Below are 13,496 nucleotides of genomic sequence, written 5' to 3' on the forward strand. Positions count from 1 at the left end.
TGTATATATGTATATATACAGTTCCAGGTAGTCAATTGATTCTCACAAAATTCTTTCAGCCTTCACCTTCCAGTGCTGATGAAGAGAATGAAGCCATGACAAAGACTTTCATCATCCAAGAAGAATTTGTCTGGGAGTCATGCAAGAACCCTTTGGGCAGCCCAGAGCTGCAGAGCCCACTGTGTGTCATGGGAAAGACTGTTCAAATTGGCAGGACAGTGTTTACCAAGGCTGGGCTTTCCCTCTTCCTGGTAATAAAGGGTAGAGGTGGTATGCTTCAAGATAGAAGAAGCCCATAGGGGTAGGGAGTCTGAGCCTGCAGGACCTACAGATACTATTTAATAAGAGAAGTAAAATACAGCTTTCCTAATAGATTTGAGTGTAGGCCTTCCACCAATTTTTTTCCAGTTTGCTGTCATCCACACAGTCAAAGGCTTTGGTTTAGTCAACAAAGCAGAAGTAGATGTTTTTCTGGAATTCTCGTGCTTTTTCGATGATCCAATGGATGTTGGCAATTTGTCCTCTGGTTCCTCTGCCTTTTCTAAATCTACCTTGAACATCTGGAAGTTCATAGTTCATGTACTATTGAATCATGGCTTGGAGAATTTTGAGCATTACTTTGCTAGCATGTGAGATAAGTGTAATTGTGCAGTAGTTTGAAGACTTTCTTTGGGATTGAAATGAAAACTGACCTTTTCCTGTCCTGTGGCCACTGCTGAGGTTTCCAAATTTGCTGGCATATTGAGTGCAGCACTTTGACAGCATCATCTTTTAGGATTTGAAATAGCTCCACTGGAATTCCATCACCTCTACTAGCTTTGTTCGTAGTGATGCTTCCTAAGGCCCCCTTGACTTCTGATTCCAGGATGTCTGGCTCTAGGTGAGTGATCACACCATCGTGGTTATCTGGGTCATGAAGATCTTTTTTGTATAGTTCTTCTGTGTATTCTTGCCACCTCTTCTTTGTATCTTCTGCTTCTGTTAAGTCCATACCATTTCTGTCCTTCATTGTACTCATCTTTCCATGAAACATTCCCTTAGTATCTCTAATTTTCTTGAAGAGATCTCTAGTCTTTCCCATTCTATTGTTTTCCTCTATTTATTTGCATTGATCACTGAGGAAGGCTTTCTTATCTCTCCTTGCTGTTCTTTGGAACTCTGCATTCAAATGGGTATATCTTTCCTTTTCTCCTTTGCCTTTGCTTCTCTTCTTTACTGAGCAATTTGTAAGCCCTCCTCAGACAACCATTTTGCCTTTTTGCATTTCTTTTTGTTGCAGATGGTCTTGATCACTGCTTCCTATACAATGTCATGATCCTCTGTCCATAGTTCTTTAGGCATTCTGTCTATCATATCTAATCCCTTGAATCTATTTGTCACTTCCACTGTATAATCAAACTGTGGAAAATTCTAAAGAGATGGAAATACCAGACCATCTGATCTGCCTTCTGAGAAATCTGTATGCAGCTGAAGAAGCAACAGTTAGAACTGGACATGGAACAACATACTGGTTCCAAATTGGGAAAGGAGTACATCAAGGCTGTATATTGTCACCCTGCTTATTTAACTTATATGCAGAGTACATCATGTGAAATGCCAGACTGGATGAAGCAGAAGTTGGAATCAAGATTGCCAGGAGAAATATCAATAACCTCAAATATGCAGATGACACCACCCTTATGGCAGAAAGTGAAGAAGAACTAAACAGCCTCTTGATGAAAGTGAAAGAGGAGAGAGAAAAAAGTTGGTGTAAAATTCAACATTCAGAAAATGAAGATCATTCAGAAAATTAAGAATTGGTCCCATCATTTCTGGCTAATAGATGGGGAAATAATGGAAACAGTGAGAAACTTTATTTTGGGGGGCTCCAAAATCACTGCAGATGGTGATTGCAGCCATGAAATTAAAAGATGCTTGCTCCTTGGAAGAAAAGCTATGACCAACCTAGGCAGCATATTAAAAAGCAGAGACATTGCTTTGCCAACAAAGGTCCATCTGGTCAAGGCTATGGTTTTTCCAGTGGTCATGTATGGATGTGAGAGTTGGACTATAAAGAAAGCTAAGTGCTGAAGAATTGATGCTTTTGAACTGTGGTGTTGGAGAAGACTCTTGAGAGTCCCCTGGACTGCATGGAGATCAAACCAGTCAGTCCTAAAGGAAATCAACCCTGAATATTCGTTGGAAAAACTGATGCTGAAGTTGAAGTTCCAATACTTTGACTGTCTGATGCAAAGAGCCAACTCATTAGAGAAGACTGATCCTGGGAAAGATTGAAGGCAGGAGAAGTGGACAACAGAGGACAAGATGGTTGGATGGCATGAGTTTGAGTAAGCTCTGGGAGATGGTGAAAGACAGGGAAACCTGGCATGGTACAGTCCATGGGGTCGCAGAGTCGGACATGACTGAGCGACTGAATAAAAACAACAAAATGTATTGGGTGCTTCCTCTCTGTCAGGCACTTTCATAAACATTTTATGCATTTTAAACTATGCATGTAATTCTCACCACCACACAAAGGACAGTTACACCATCCTCATTTTATAGACAAGGAAACCAAGACTCAGAAATGCTGAGTGTCTTTCCTGAGGTTGTGGCAGATGAGAAGGTATCTCAGCAGGGCCCCACACTTTATGCTGCTGTGCAATTCAGAAACCAGAAGAGAAGAGTCAGAAGAGATAGAGGCCAAGCAACACTGTTCAGAAGGGAAGTGGTGGTAGGCCTGAATCAGCAGAGGAGCACAGTGGGTTGGAAATAGGAGACATTAGAAAGAGGAAATCTGCATTAATCTGTTACTCCTTGATACAGAAAGCCTGGGAGAGGGAGAGTCAAAAAGGTTCAAAGTTGCTAACTCCAGTCCCTTGTAGGTGGTGGAGCTATTGAAAGCAGTTGGAGAGAGAGAGGTAATATGACAATTCAGTTTTAGATGTTGTGTGCAAAAATCGGGGTACCTGGGACCCTTAAAACACAGCCTGTGGAGAAGGGTTTTCAAAGGCGTCAGGGCATGCCTCCGCTTTGTTACAGTCCCTATCCAGGGGCTTTGGGAGTTTGTCCTGGGAATCTCGAGCATGTCCCAAGGTTCCTTTCTCTGTTTATATCATTTAGCAGGGAAAGGATTGTTAATGACTAATCTCTGTCCATGAGGCACAGAGCCAAGGCAGAGATGCTGCTGCTAGGCAGGAAGGCCGCCCGTGACTGGCCCCGGCTCCTGCTGGAACTCCCTCCTCCTCACCCCACTGTCTCCTGGACTTGCCCCAATGCAAAATCAGATCCTGAGTATTTGTAGCAAAACCACTGCATTTTGGAGAGGAAGATTGGACTCAGAATCCTCCCAGGGCTTTGAAAGTTCACCTCCAGCCTAAGACAATCTCAGTGAGTACCTGATTCCTCTGGGTGTGGGGTATCCATCCCAAAACAGCAGAGGGGACGTTGTCATTGAAAGTTTCTCCTTAGCATCAGTAAGTTTGGTCAATGAATGAATTCTCAGTTGGTGGAATTTGATGTGAGATCATGATGGTTTCTAAAAAAGAAAAAAAAATTCTTCAAAACAAAGAAGCAGAAGTCAATGGGTAGTACTTTATTAAAAAGTAAATTGCTTTTCTTACTGAAAAATTATTTTGGAATATCTTTTCAACATTGTGATCACCCAAGAGAATCACTGAAGACTAAATTTCAAAAGTGTCTCTGTTCTGATTCTGTAGGCAATCTCGTCTGTATAATGTGCTGTGATTTACCAAATCTTAATGCAAGTTGGGGAATATTACTAATGTCAGAAGATTTCAGATCTAGGACTTGAATGATATTTAAGTTATGCTTGACTGAAAGTTTTTCCTAGGAGAAGAGTAGGTTTCAAAAGCTTTCTGTTTTGAGTCCTACTGCAAACTTTTCTATTGGTTTCCATTTCTCATATTAGTATCAGATGGAAATATTAAAATAAGATGGAAAATATTAGGAAGAACTTTATTACTAAAATTCTCCAAGGTCTGAATCTGCAGATAAAGCATCTCCTTCTCTACATGCTGCCATAGGGAATTAGGCAACTGTGAGCGAAGCCTGGGTCATATTTCTCTCAACTGAGTTTTTGTTTAGAAGGGAGGGGCTGGGGAAAGGGATGCAAAAGACACATGCTGGATCCTTGGTCTGAGAAACTCACCTGAACTTTAAAGAAATCTGATGATGTCACTGATGCTGCCTTAGAACCACCTCAGCAGTATCAACAAGGGGAATAGAGACAGCTAATACCAGGTTTTTAGTGTGATTTTTATAAAATGATAGACACCTTTGTCTCTGAGTCTCCCCCGCCCTCCAAATTGTGGACCTGTGCCATTTGCACCGTGGACTTTTCTGTTTTGCTGAGAATGTTGCAATATGGCTGATGCAACTCAAGTTAGCTGATAAAATACTGGCCAGGGATGATGCTTTCATCCTGAGACCCTTCATCAGGATTTGCAGCATTGTTTTGTACCACACACCTCTGCCCTCTCCCCACCAGTTGGAGAAGCAAAGTAATGTAATCCCTGTCCTTCCTTTTATTTCCACACCTCCAAAATCTGGCCACATGGTGGTGGAACACCCAGTCGTTGTATTTGGAAGTAAAAGAAAAGAACTTTGTACGCAAGAGTGTGTACCAACATGTCAGAGGCTTTGTCTAAATTGCCTGTTTCCTTCTCACAATAACCCTGAATGGAAGTTCTTATACTCATTTTACTGATGAGAAAACTGAGGCTCAAAGGGAACAAGTCACCTGTCTGCAATCACACAGTTAGGAAGTAACAGGACGGGCAAGTCTTTTTAACTCAGAAGGTCTCTTCTTGCTACCTCGGTATTGTTGGAGGTTGGGAGAATTTGAAATCTGGAATGATGAGAGGAAAGCAGGTGGACCAGACCACAAATGTTTCATCTTGACAGGGGTGATTTGTTAAGACCTAGCACAATTGCGAAGATTACTAAAACTTCTTAGGGCATTTTCTAATAACTACACTCAAGCAGGGCAAGTGGAAAGTTATTAGCACTACTTGCTTTAACCCAAAGGTCAGTCTAGGAGAGCTGACTGGACACCTCAGTTATTGTCATCTTAATTAAAGATTCAGTGAACCCTCCCTGGTGTTGTGATCAGGGACTTTCAAAAGGCACTCAGAACTGCTGTGTTTCACAGAAACCTCAGGTTATGAACACCAGCAGAATACATATCACCTTGTGATAGGTTTTCAGAGACTTGCATTGTCATTAGGTTTGTGGATAAAGAAAAGAATGAAGGTTCATGTTCTTTTCTTGATAGGGAGTGTTTTTCCTTCATTTTGCTCAGTCCCATTTTTCTCTTAAATCTTAGCAACATACATCATGAAGGGGCTAAAAGAAATGGGAACAGTTTTTTCTTCCCAGGTGTTTCTTGTTGCCATTATGTTTTCTACCAGTGGAAATGTACGAGGCATCACTCTATGTATCCTCCGTCACCCAGCTGCAGGGGAGGCAAAAGTCATCAGTACCTAAAAATATCCACCCTCCTCTCTTCTCCTACCCCCCTATTCTTTCACCCCAATCTGCAATCCCCGAGACCCCTTGCCCTCCACAGTGAGTTATTTTCTCCTTTAGTTTGCCCCTTTCCAATTTGGGCAATAAAGGAATGTCTGCTCTTCTTTTTCTCTTCTTTGCAAACTTGTTTCAGTTCAATGCCAACATAATGCAGCTTGATTGCCAAGGGAAGTACTGTATAAGAAAGAAAGTATTGCACAGGAAAAATATGTTTTTTCTTTGTTAGGTCTAAGAATGACAACAGAGTTCTGGTGACCAAAATTAATAGGTGTAAATATAAATTTTTATTAATTTTAATTTTTCTGGATAAAAGTCCAAATAAAGCTTTGATATTTCAGTTCCTATTTTAAATAGAAGCAGTGCTAGAGTGAACATTCTTGTGTACCTGTACAAAGTTTTATCCAGGGAAGATACCTAAGAATTAGAATTGTACTTTTATTTTTCAGAATATACTGCTAAAGAGTCCTTCAAAAAGACATAACAACTATGCCCCCACTAGCAGTGTGTGAGAATGCGTATTTCCACACATCTTCTTCAACTTTTAGTATTATTAGACAAAAAAGCATTGATAATTCAGTGGTGGAAATGGTATCTAGTTGTATTAGTTTGCATTCTTCTAATTAATAACTAGCTTCAGATGTTTTTGTATGTTCATCAACCACTTGTATTTCCCTTTTGGTGAATTTCCTCTTTGTATCCTTTGCCAGTTTCTTCCTTGAGTTGTTTATCTTTTCTGTTTTTATTTACAGAAGTTATTAATATGTTGTTTATACTAATTTTTGGCCATTATTTATGTGGTAAACATTTTCTCCCAGTTTATTTCATATATTTAGCTTTGTTTATGGTGTCTTGATTTCTGTCTTCTTGATTTTAATGTAGTCAAATTGATTCTTTTCCTATTTGTTTCTTGTTCATTAAGTCTTTTTTTAATGTTTATGAATTTAATAAAGATCACAAATGTGTTTTTCTATATTTTCTCCCAATAATGTTTATCATTTTAAAAGTCTTTAATCCACCTGAGACTTAACATGATATAAGATAGAACGTTTTAATTTTTTACCCCAAAGGAATCATCATTTTTCTGGCTATTGGGTCTTGAATAGGCCACCTTTCTCCACTGGTTTGAGGTGAGTCCACTCACTACAGCATGAGGACAATATATGGCTGCTTAGAAGACAGCCTGCTGTTTTCCTCCTATGGCCATCCCCTCTGCATGCCTTCTGCTTAGTTTAGTGCCAACTTCTTAGAGATTAAACTCACGAACCAGCCCCTCACCCTCAAAGAGACTTTCTTTTTCTCCTAGTCACATCCATGCTTAACGTCAGTCAGACTCCCGTTTAGAATAAATTTGAACTCCTTATCATAGTCAACAGGCCATAGAGAGGTGCTTACTCTCAGACCTCATCTCCTGCACTGCCCCTTTGCTTACTCATCTCCAACCTCACTGGGCTTTCGCTGTTCCTCCAGCACCCCAAGCCAAGGTCCTTAGCACTTGCTGAGCACTCTGCTTGGACTTATTTCCCCCTTTTTTGGCTTACTTCTTCCTGTCCTCCACATCTCAGTTCAAATGTCCACTCTCTAGAGAGCTTTTCTAGGATCACCCTCTCTAAAATAGTGCCCAGTTCCCAGATGGCGCTCATGGTAAAGAACCTGCCTGCCAGTGCAGGAGATCTGAGAGATTCAGGTTCAATCCCTGAGATGTGGAAGATCCCTTGGAGGAGGGCATGGCAACCACTCCAGTATTCTTGCCTGGAGAATCCCTGGTGGCCTACAGTCTATGGGGTCGCAAAGAGTCAGACATGACTTAATGACTTAGCATGCATGCATGCACACCACTTTATCCCTTATCTCCTTTATTTTCTTGTTATCATCATTGGAAACCTTACTACTTGTTTACTTGCAAATTATCAGGATTTATTTTTTTATTCTGTCTCATCCATCATTCTATTTCCAAGACCGAGATCAAAACCTCGTACCTGGTGAACAATTAATGAACACAGAATGAGTGAAGCCTTTGCTTGTGCTCCTGAAGGAACTTGTCCTTACCTCTATTATAGCAGTCCCCATACCATTTTGATTGCGTTGTTGTCCTTATCTGACTTTTCCACTAAGACTCTTGAAGGATCATGATTTTTTTTTTTCCCGTATCTGTTCAATGCCTGACACAGAGTCAATAAATGTATATTGAATGAATAAATATGTGAGTGAATGAATTCCCTTGGCATTGATATTGGAAGTGGACATTGAAATGCCACTTTAAAAGAGAAAATGTAGTATTTTTAAGCAAGGGGTCTCTTTTTTAGACCCAGCAAAATAAAAGACAACATGCCATACTGTTCATTTTGGGAGATTGTATCAGTTATCTAGTGCTATATAACAAGCTACTGCACAACTTAATGGCTTAAGAAGATAATAACTTATTATTTCTTATAATTTTGTGAGCTGACTAGGTGGCTGTTTGCTGGTTTTTCCTGAGCTCAATCAGGTAACATACCAACTGGAGGGTCGACTAGGTCTCATTCTCATGACTGGGGCCTTGATGAAGGCTGTTGACTGGGATAATTGAAATGACCCAGTGTCATTGTCCTGGAGTATTTCATTCCTGGCTTCTTCATGGCATGGGGTCTCAGGACAACATCCCAAGAGGATGAAAGTGGAAGTAACAAGGTTCTCTTGAGGTTTACCTTCAGAAGTACAACAATTCTGTCGGTCAGAGCAAGTCATCAAAACAGCTCATTCATTGGTGGGGCTTTACTTATTTCTAAGAATTGCAGAGTTAGCTTTCGGTTTAAGATGACATTCCTCTCATGACACCTATTTGCTAAAGCACTTTGTGGATTTCTTATTAGTCTTTTGGGGACTTACTCCATGCCTGAAAACTTACCTCCATAATTTTTTGAGACAAACTTCTTTCTACTTTGGACACGTCAAGCTACTATGAAATAATGTTGTGAGATAATGCCCTGGAATTCTTAGAAGCTCTTTTACCTGGATGTGAGGGTCTCTTAGGCACCTCCTTCTGTTTTTTGAGCTCTCAGCAAAGGATCTTATAGCCACATCCATGATTTGATATTTACTGTGGAATCATTTATTTTGAGACTCTTATATCATATGGAAGAACAAAAGTGTACAATAGTCTTGTTTATCAATCCAGCACATCCTGGACCTCTCACATGCTAAGTTGCTTCAGTCGTGTTTGACTCTCTGTGACCCTATGGACTATAGCCTGCTAGGCTCCTCTGTCCATAGGATTCTCCAGGCCAGAATACTGGCATGGATAGCCACGCCTGCCTTCAGGATATCTTCCCAACCCAAGGATGGAACCTGGGTCTCCTACACTGGCAGGCAGATTCTCTAGCACTGAGCTGCCAGGGAAGCCCCAAATGCTGTACTGTGCTGTCACTTCAAATCCTGCTTAAAACGAATAGCTCCTTCCTAATTCATCTCTGTCTTCATGTACCTATCATTCACAGCTAAAAACACCTCTTGACACCTTCACCTTACTATTTGGAGTTCTCCTTAATCCCAAAGGGATCCACAGAGGTACTTGGAGGTCAGTGGGGAAAAGGCTCTGACCCTCCTGAAACCAAACCAGAGCGAAACAAACAAAAACCCACAGGTTCATTAGGAAACTGTGTATCTTCCAAGTTGAACAGTTTTGCCCGTGTGTGTGTGTGTGTGTGTGTGTGTGTGTGTGTGTGTGTGTGTGAGTGTGTGTGAGAGAGAGAGGGAGAGACTGCAAAATATGACCTATTCATTTTTCAACTTCCTATAGTAATTCCTCCCCACTCTTCCGATTTCTACCAGTTTCCCCACTGCCCTTTCAGGCTCTGTCCACCTCCCAGTCCCAAAGCCAGAGCCATTTGTTTAGCCTCTTAAAAAAAAAAAAAAATCCCCCTTCTAAGTACGGTTCTATAGCAGTTATTTATTTCTTTGTAACAACTACCCCAAAGCTTAGTGACTTAATTCCCACATTTCTGTGAGTCAGAGGAGCAGTTCTTCTCATAGTTTTGCCTGGGCTTACTCAAGTGACTTTTTCTGATAGACAATCAGATGAAACAGAAGGTCCAAGATGGCCTCACACAGGTCTGGTGTCCTGGTGTGACTGTCAAGTGTGACAGCTTGGATAGCTGAGTTCTGTCTCCATTAGGTTTTATATATGGGGCATCTACAAATAATGTGACAGTTTCCCGGCAGCATTCTTAGACTGAGGGAACAGAAGCGTCAATGTCTCTTAAGGGCAAGCTCAGAAGTCTCACAACATCACTTCCACCATTCTACTGATCAAGGAAGTTACCAGACCAGTTCAAGTTCAAGCACTGTGGAAATAGCCTTCACCTATTGATGCGTAGTGGCAAACCCTCATTGCAAAAGGGCATATGGAATGCGAGAGGCCGAGGTGGCCACTTTTATAAATAACAAATGATTTATGTAAATAATAGGTGGGATGAGGTGGGAAGTGGGAGGGAGTTTCAAGAGAGAGGGGCCATACGTATACCTATGGCTGATTCATGCCGATATATGGCAGGCAGAAACCAACATAGTAGTATAAAGCAATTATCCTCTAATTACAAACAAACTGATTTAAAAAGTAATAGTCATAAAATTTCAGAAGATCTAATGAATCATTTGAAAAGAAGATGACAAGTCAGTCATGGAGAAAGCGTAAATTTCTCCATCATCTTGACCATTTTGACTATAGCAGATAATGGGGAGAAACTTCCCTGATTATTAAGAATGAATGTTGCTGCTGCTGCTGCTAAGTCGTGTCAGCTGTGTCCAACTCTGTGCGACCCCATAGACGGCAGCCCACCAGGTTCCCCTATCCCTGGGATTCTCCAAGCAAGAACACCGGAGTGGGTTGCAATTTCCTTCTCCAGTGCATGAAAGTGAAAAGTAAAAATGAAGTCACTCAGTCGTGTCTGACTCTTAGTGACCCCATGGACTGCAGCCTACTGAATGAATGTTATGTAGACCAAGAACTATTCCTGGTAGCTCTCAAGGAAGAGAAATTAACAAAGTAAGCTTTGGGAGAATGATTAAAATTAGTTCCTGGGGTGGTCAGTCCATGTATAAAATGTAGGGGATCACTGCTTAAGAGATTTCCAACAAGAATGGATTTTTGCATCACTAATTAGGACTACATTGTGGGGAAGCAGCCTTAGTTGTCAGGTTTTTTGTGTGACTGAAAAAAAAAGTCCTTCTTCAGCTCTTGCATGTGTTGTTATCCTACACCTGTATTTACTGTTGACTCTGTGGCCGAAATAAGACTGATTCTAAAAATGGTTATCTGGTGAGATATATTATTCATTTATTGTTTATGTGTTTAGTTCACTTATTCATCTGCTCATCAGTCAACAAATAATTAATGGTGTATCTAATGTGTACTTGGCCACAGGCTGGGGACTGGAGATCCAGGGTGAGCTCTCCTAGAGCTGATAGTCCAGTAGGGGTGTGTGCGAGCATGCGTGCTAAGTTGCTTCAGTCACGTCTGCCTCTTTGCAACCCTATGGACAGTAGCCCGCCAGGCTCCTCTGTCCATGGGGTTCCCCAGGCAAGAATATTGGAGTGGTTGTCATGCCCTCCTCCAGGAAGAGGATCTTCTCTACCCAGGGATCAAACCCAAATCTCTTCCAGCTCCTGCAGTGGTAGGCAGGCTCTTTACCACTAGTACCACCTGGGAAGCCCCCAGTGGGGTGACCAACAGCCAAATCACCACAAAAACAAAGGGAGGATTACAACTGGCGCATGCTCCAAGAGGTACCCCGTGCTATGATAGTTTGCTGGAGATCAGCCTGGTCAAGGCTGAAAAGGAGGCCTAGAACTAGAGTAAGACAAATGAGATGCTTAGGGTACAAAATTTAGAGTCCTGACTCTCAAGTTCATGGCCCTGGGGGCCTTTATTCCAGGTGCCTCTTTTACACTTAGTTGAAAATAAAGGTCAGCCACTCTTTGAGCCCTATTGTATAACCTCCAAAGCACAGAAGCTCAGAAGTAGAGGTCTGGTTGACTCAAAAATATTTTTGTTGTACAGCCCCTGAAGGAAGTGTACCTTTACATGGTGACTTTATTTTTTATTGTTTAAAAATGTATTTATTTTTTGTTTATTTATCTATTTGACTGTGCTGAGTCTTAGCTGTGGCATGCAGGATCTTTATTTGTGACGTACAACTCTTTGTTGCAGCATGTGGGATCTAGTTCCTTGAGCAGGGATTGAACCCAGGCCCTCTGCATTGGGAGCTCAGAGTCTTAGCAACTGGATCACCAGGAAGTCCCTAAATGAAGACTTTAGAAACAGCAAAGAAGTTTGAAAAGAGGCAAAATAATATGACAGGCCAACTTTGTAGAGGCTTACTTAATTGTGCATATAAACAGCTAATGTTGAAATGTTTTAGGCAGAACTGACCTTGCAGAAATGCCAGTTCACCCTCACTAAGCACTGGTGAGTAGTTAATGACAGTCTCAGTGGGAGAGTTGCATGAGAAAACATGAATTTAGAGTTAGATGGTGGGTTTACATCCCCACTCTGGTTCTTACAAGCGGCGTGACCTTGGAAAGTTTGCTTAATCTCTTTGAGCTTCAGTTTTCTCATTTATTAAGTGTATATATTATTACCTACTTGGTTTATTACAGATCAGATGAGATAACATAGCATGAAAGCTGCCGCATAGTAAGTACTCATAAAATAGTAGATATTATTTTAATCTATTTTCACAAAAGATGTAAAGGTTACTGTGATAGCAGTAAAGGTCATCCAGTTCTTAACAGAGCACTACTCTCAGAATAATGTGATCACAATGGCCACACATTGTCCTTTAAATCTCAACTTTGGAAAGGATCTATTCTCTTTTCCCTTTTTTTCCCCGTGAGAACTGTTTGGTTTTTTGTTTGTTTGTTTTTTTCTTAAAAACTTTTTATTTTGTATTAGAGCATAGTCAGTTAACAATGTTGTGGTCATTTCAGTTGAACAGTAAAGGACTCTAACCATACATCTAGAAGTATCCATTCTGCCCCAGATGGAAAGGATTTGTTTTTCTAAGTCTGTATTTTGGCCCTGGAAAGAATTACTTTGGTTTGATCACTTCTGGGAAAACCAAATCCCCTGTGAGATAAAACCTTTTCTTCTAGAACTCCTTTCTCTTTTCTCTTAGGAACATTCTTCCAGCCTTGGGCTGAATCCAGGACTTCTGCTGAGCATGAAATCATGATGGCTAGAAAAAGTTTATTTTTTATTGCCCTTTATGAATGAACTACATAGATATCCCACAAAGTGTATGCTTTACCACCAGCAACTGGGTTTATCTGAGAAAAATGTCACTGAGAAGGGTGATGTTGGGTGTGGAGAGTTCATGGGGAACCAGCACAAGAAACTGTTTTTTTATCTTCATATTCTGAGAGCTGAGATTCTTCTAAATCAGAGTCAAGGCCGTTTAATTGGAGCAAGGTCTTTCCAAGGTCTCTTCCAAATGGTTTGTGCTAAATCAGAGAAGCTCCATCCACCATGAACTCCCTGTGACACACGCTATCTAAACAAGTACAAACCGATAACCAGAAAGTAGGAGTCCAAGCTACCAGTCACTCTGTGTCTTATCACTTTAAAAACAAATAGTGCTTACCACTTCTGAAATGATTCCTGGGTCCTTAAGTTAAGGTTTACATTACATCATAGTACAAATAAACATAAAGTAAAATAAACATTTTGTCCCTGCTTCCACCAGTGCCAAAGTCTTAAACTTTGTATCATCAGCCTGCTTTGTCTTCTTCCTCCTCCTCTTTGTAAACTGTACTCAAGTCACTTCCTTTCCATCTTTACAGAAACCACCCTGCTTTGCACCTAATCATCTCACTTCCAGAATGAGAATTTCCTGAATTTTTCTTCTTTCACTGCTTATTCCCCTGTCCCGCCTTCCCATAAGAGTAATCTTCTTGAACATAGATTTTATTGTGCCATCAAAATTTCCAATAGC

At 40.9% G+C, this 13,496-nt stretch overlaps 1 protein-coding gene across 3 annotated transcripts in view; it reads left to right on the forward strand.

The window, feature by feature from the left end:
• Positions 1 to 3,281: 3,281 nt before the first annotated feature.
• Positions 3,282 to 13,496, forward strand: part of NR1H4 (nuclear receptor subfamily 1 group H member 4) — a 79,929-nt gene continuing 69,714 nt past the window's right edge. For 2 of the 3 annotated variants that reach the window (XM_068969925.1, XM_068969927.1), the window contains exon 1: positions 3,282 to 3,369. The gene's annotated coding sequence lies outside the window, so the exon portion shown is untranslated. Of the gene's footprint in view, positions 3,370 to 6,596; positions 6,657 to 13,496 lie in introns of all 3 variants that reach the window. The other variant, XM_068969926.1, reaches the window with a different exon arrangement.

The sequence above is a fragment of the Capricornis sumatraensis genome, chromosome 4 (genome assembly GCF_032405125.1).
Source record: "Capricornis sumatraensis isolate serow.1 chromosome 4, serow.2, whole genome shotgun sequence".
NCBI classification, from domain to species: Eukaryota; Metazoa; Chordata; class Mammalia; order Artiodactyla; family Bovidae; genus Capricornis; species Capricornis sumatraensis.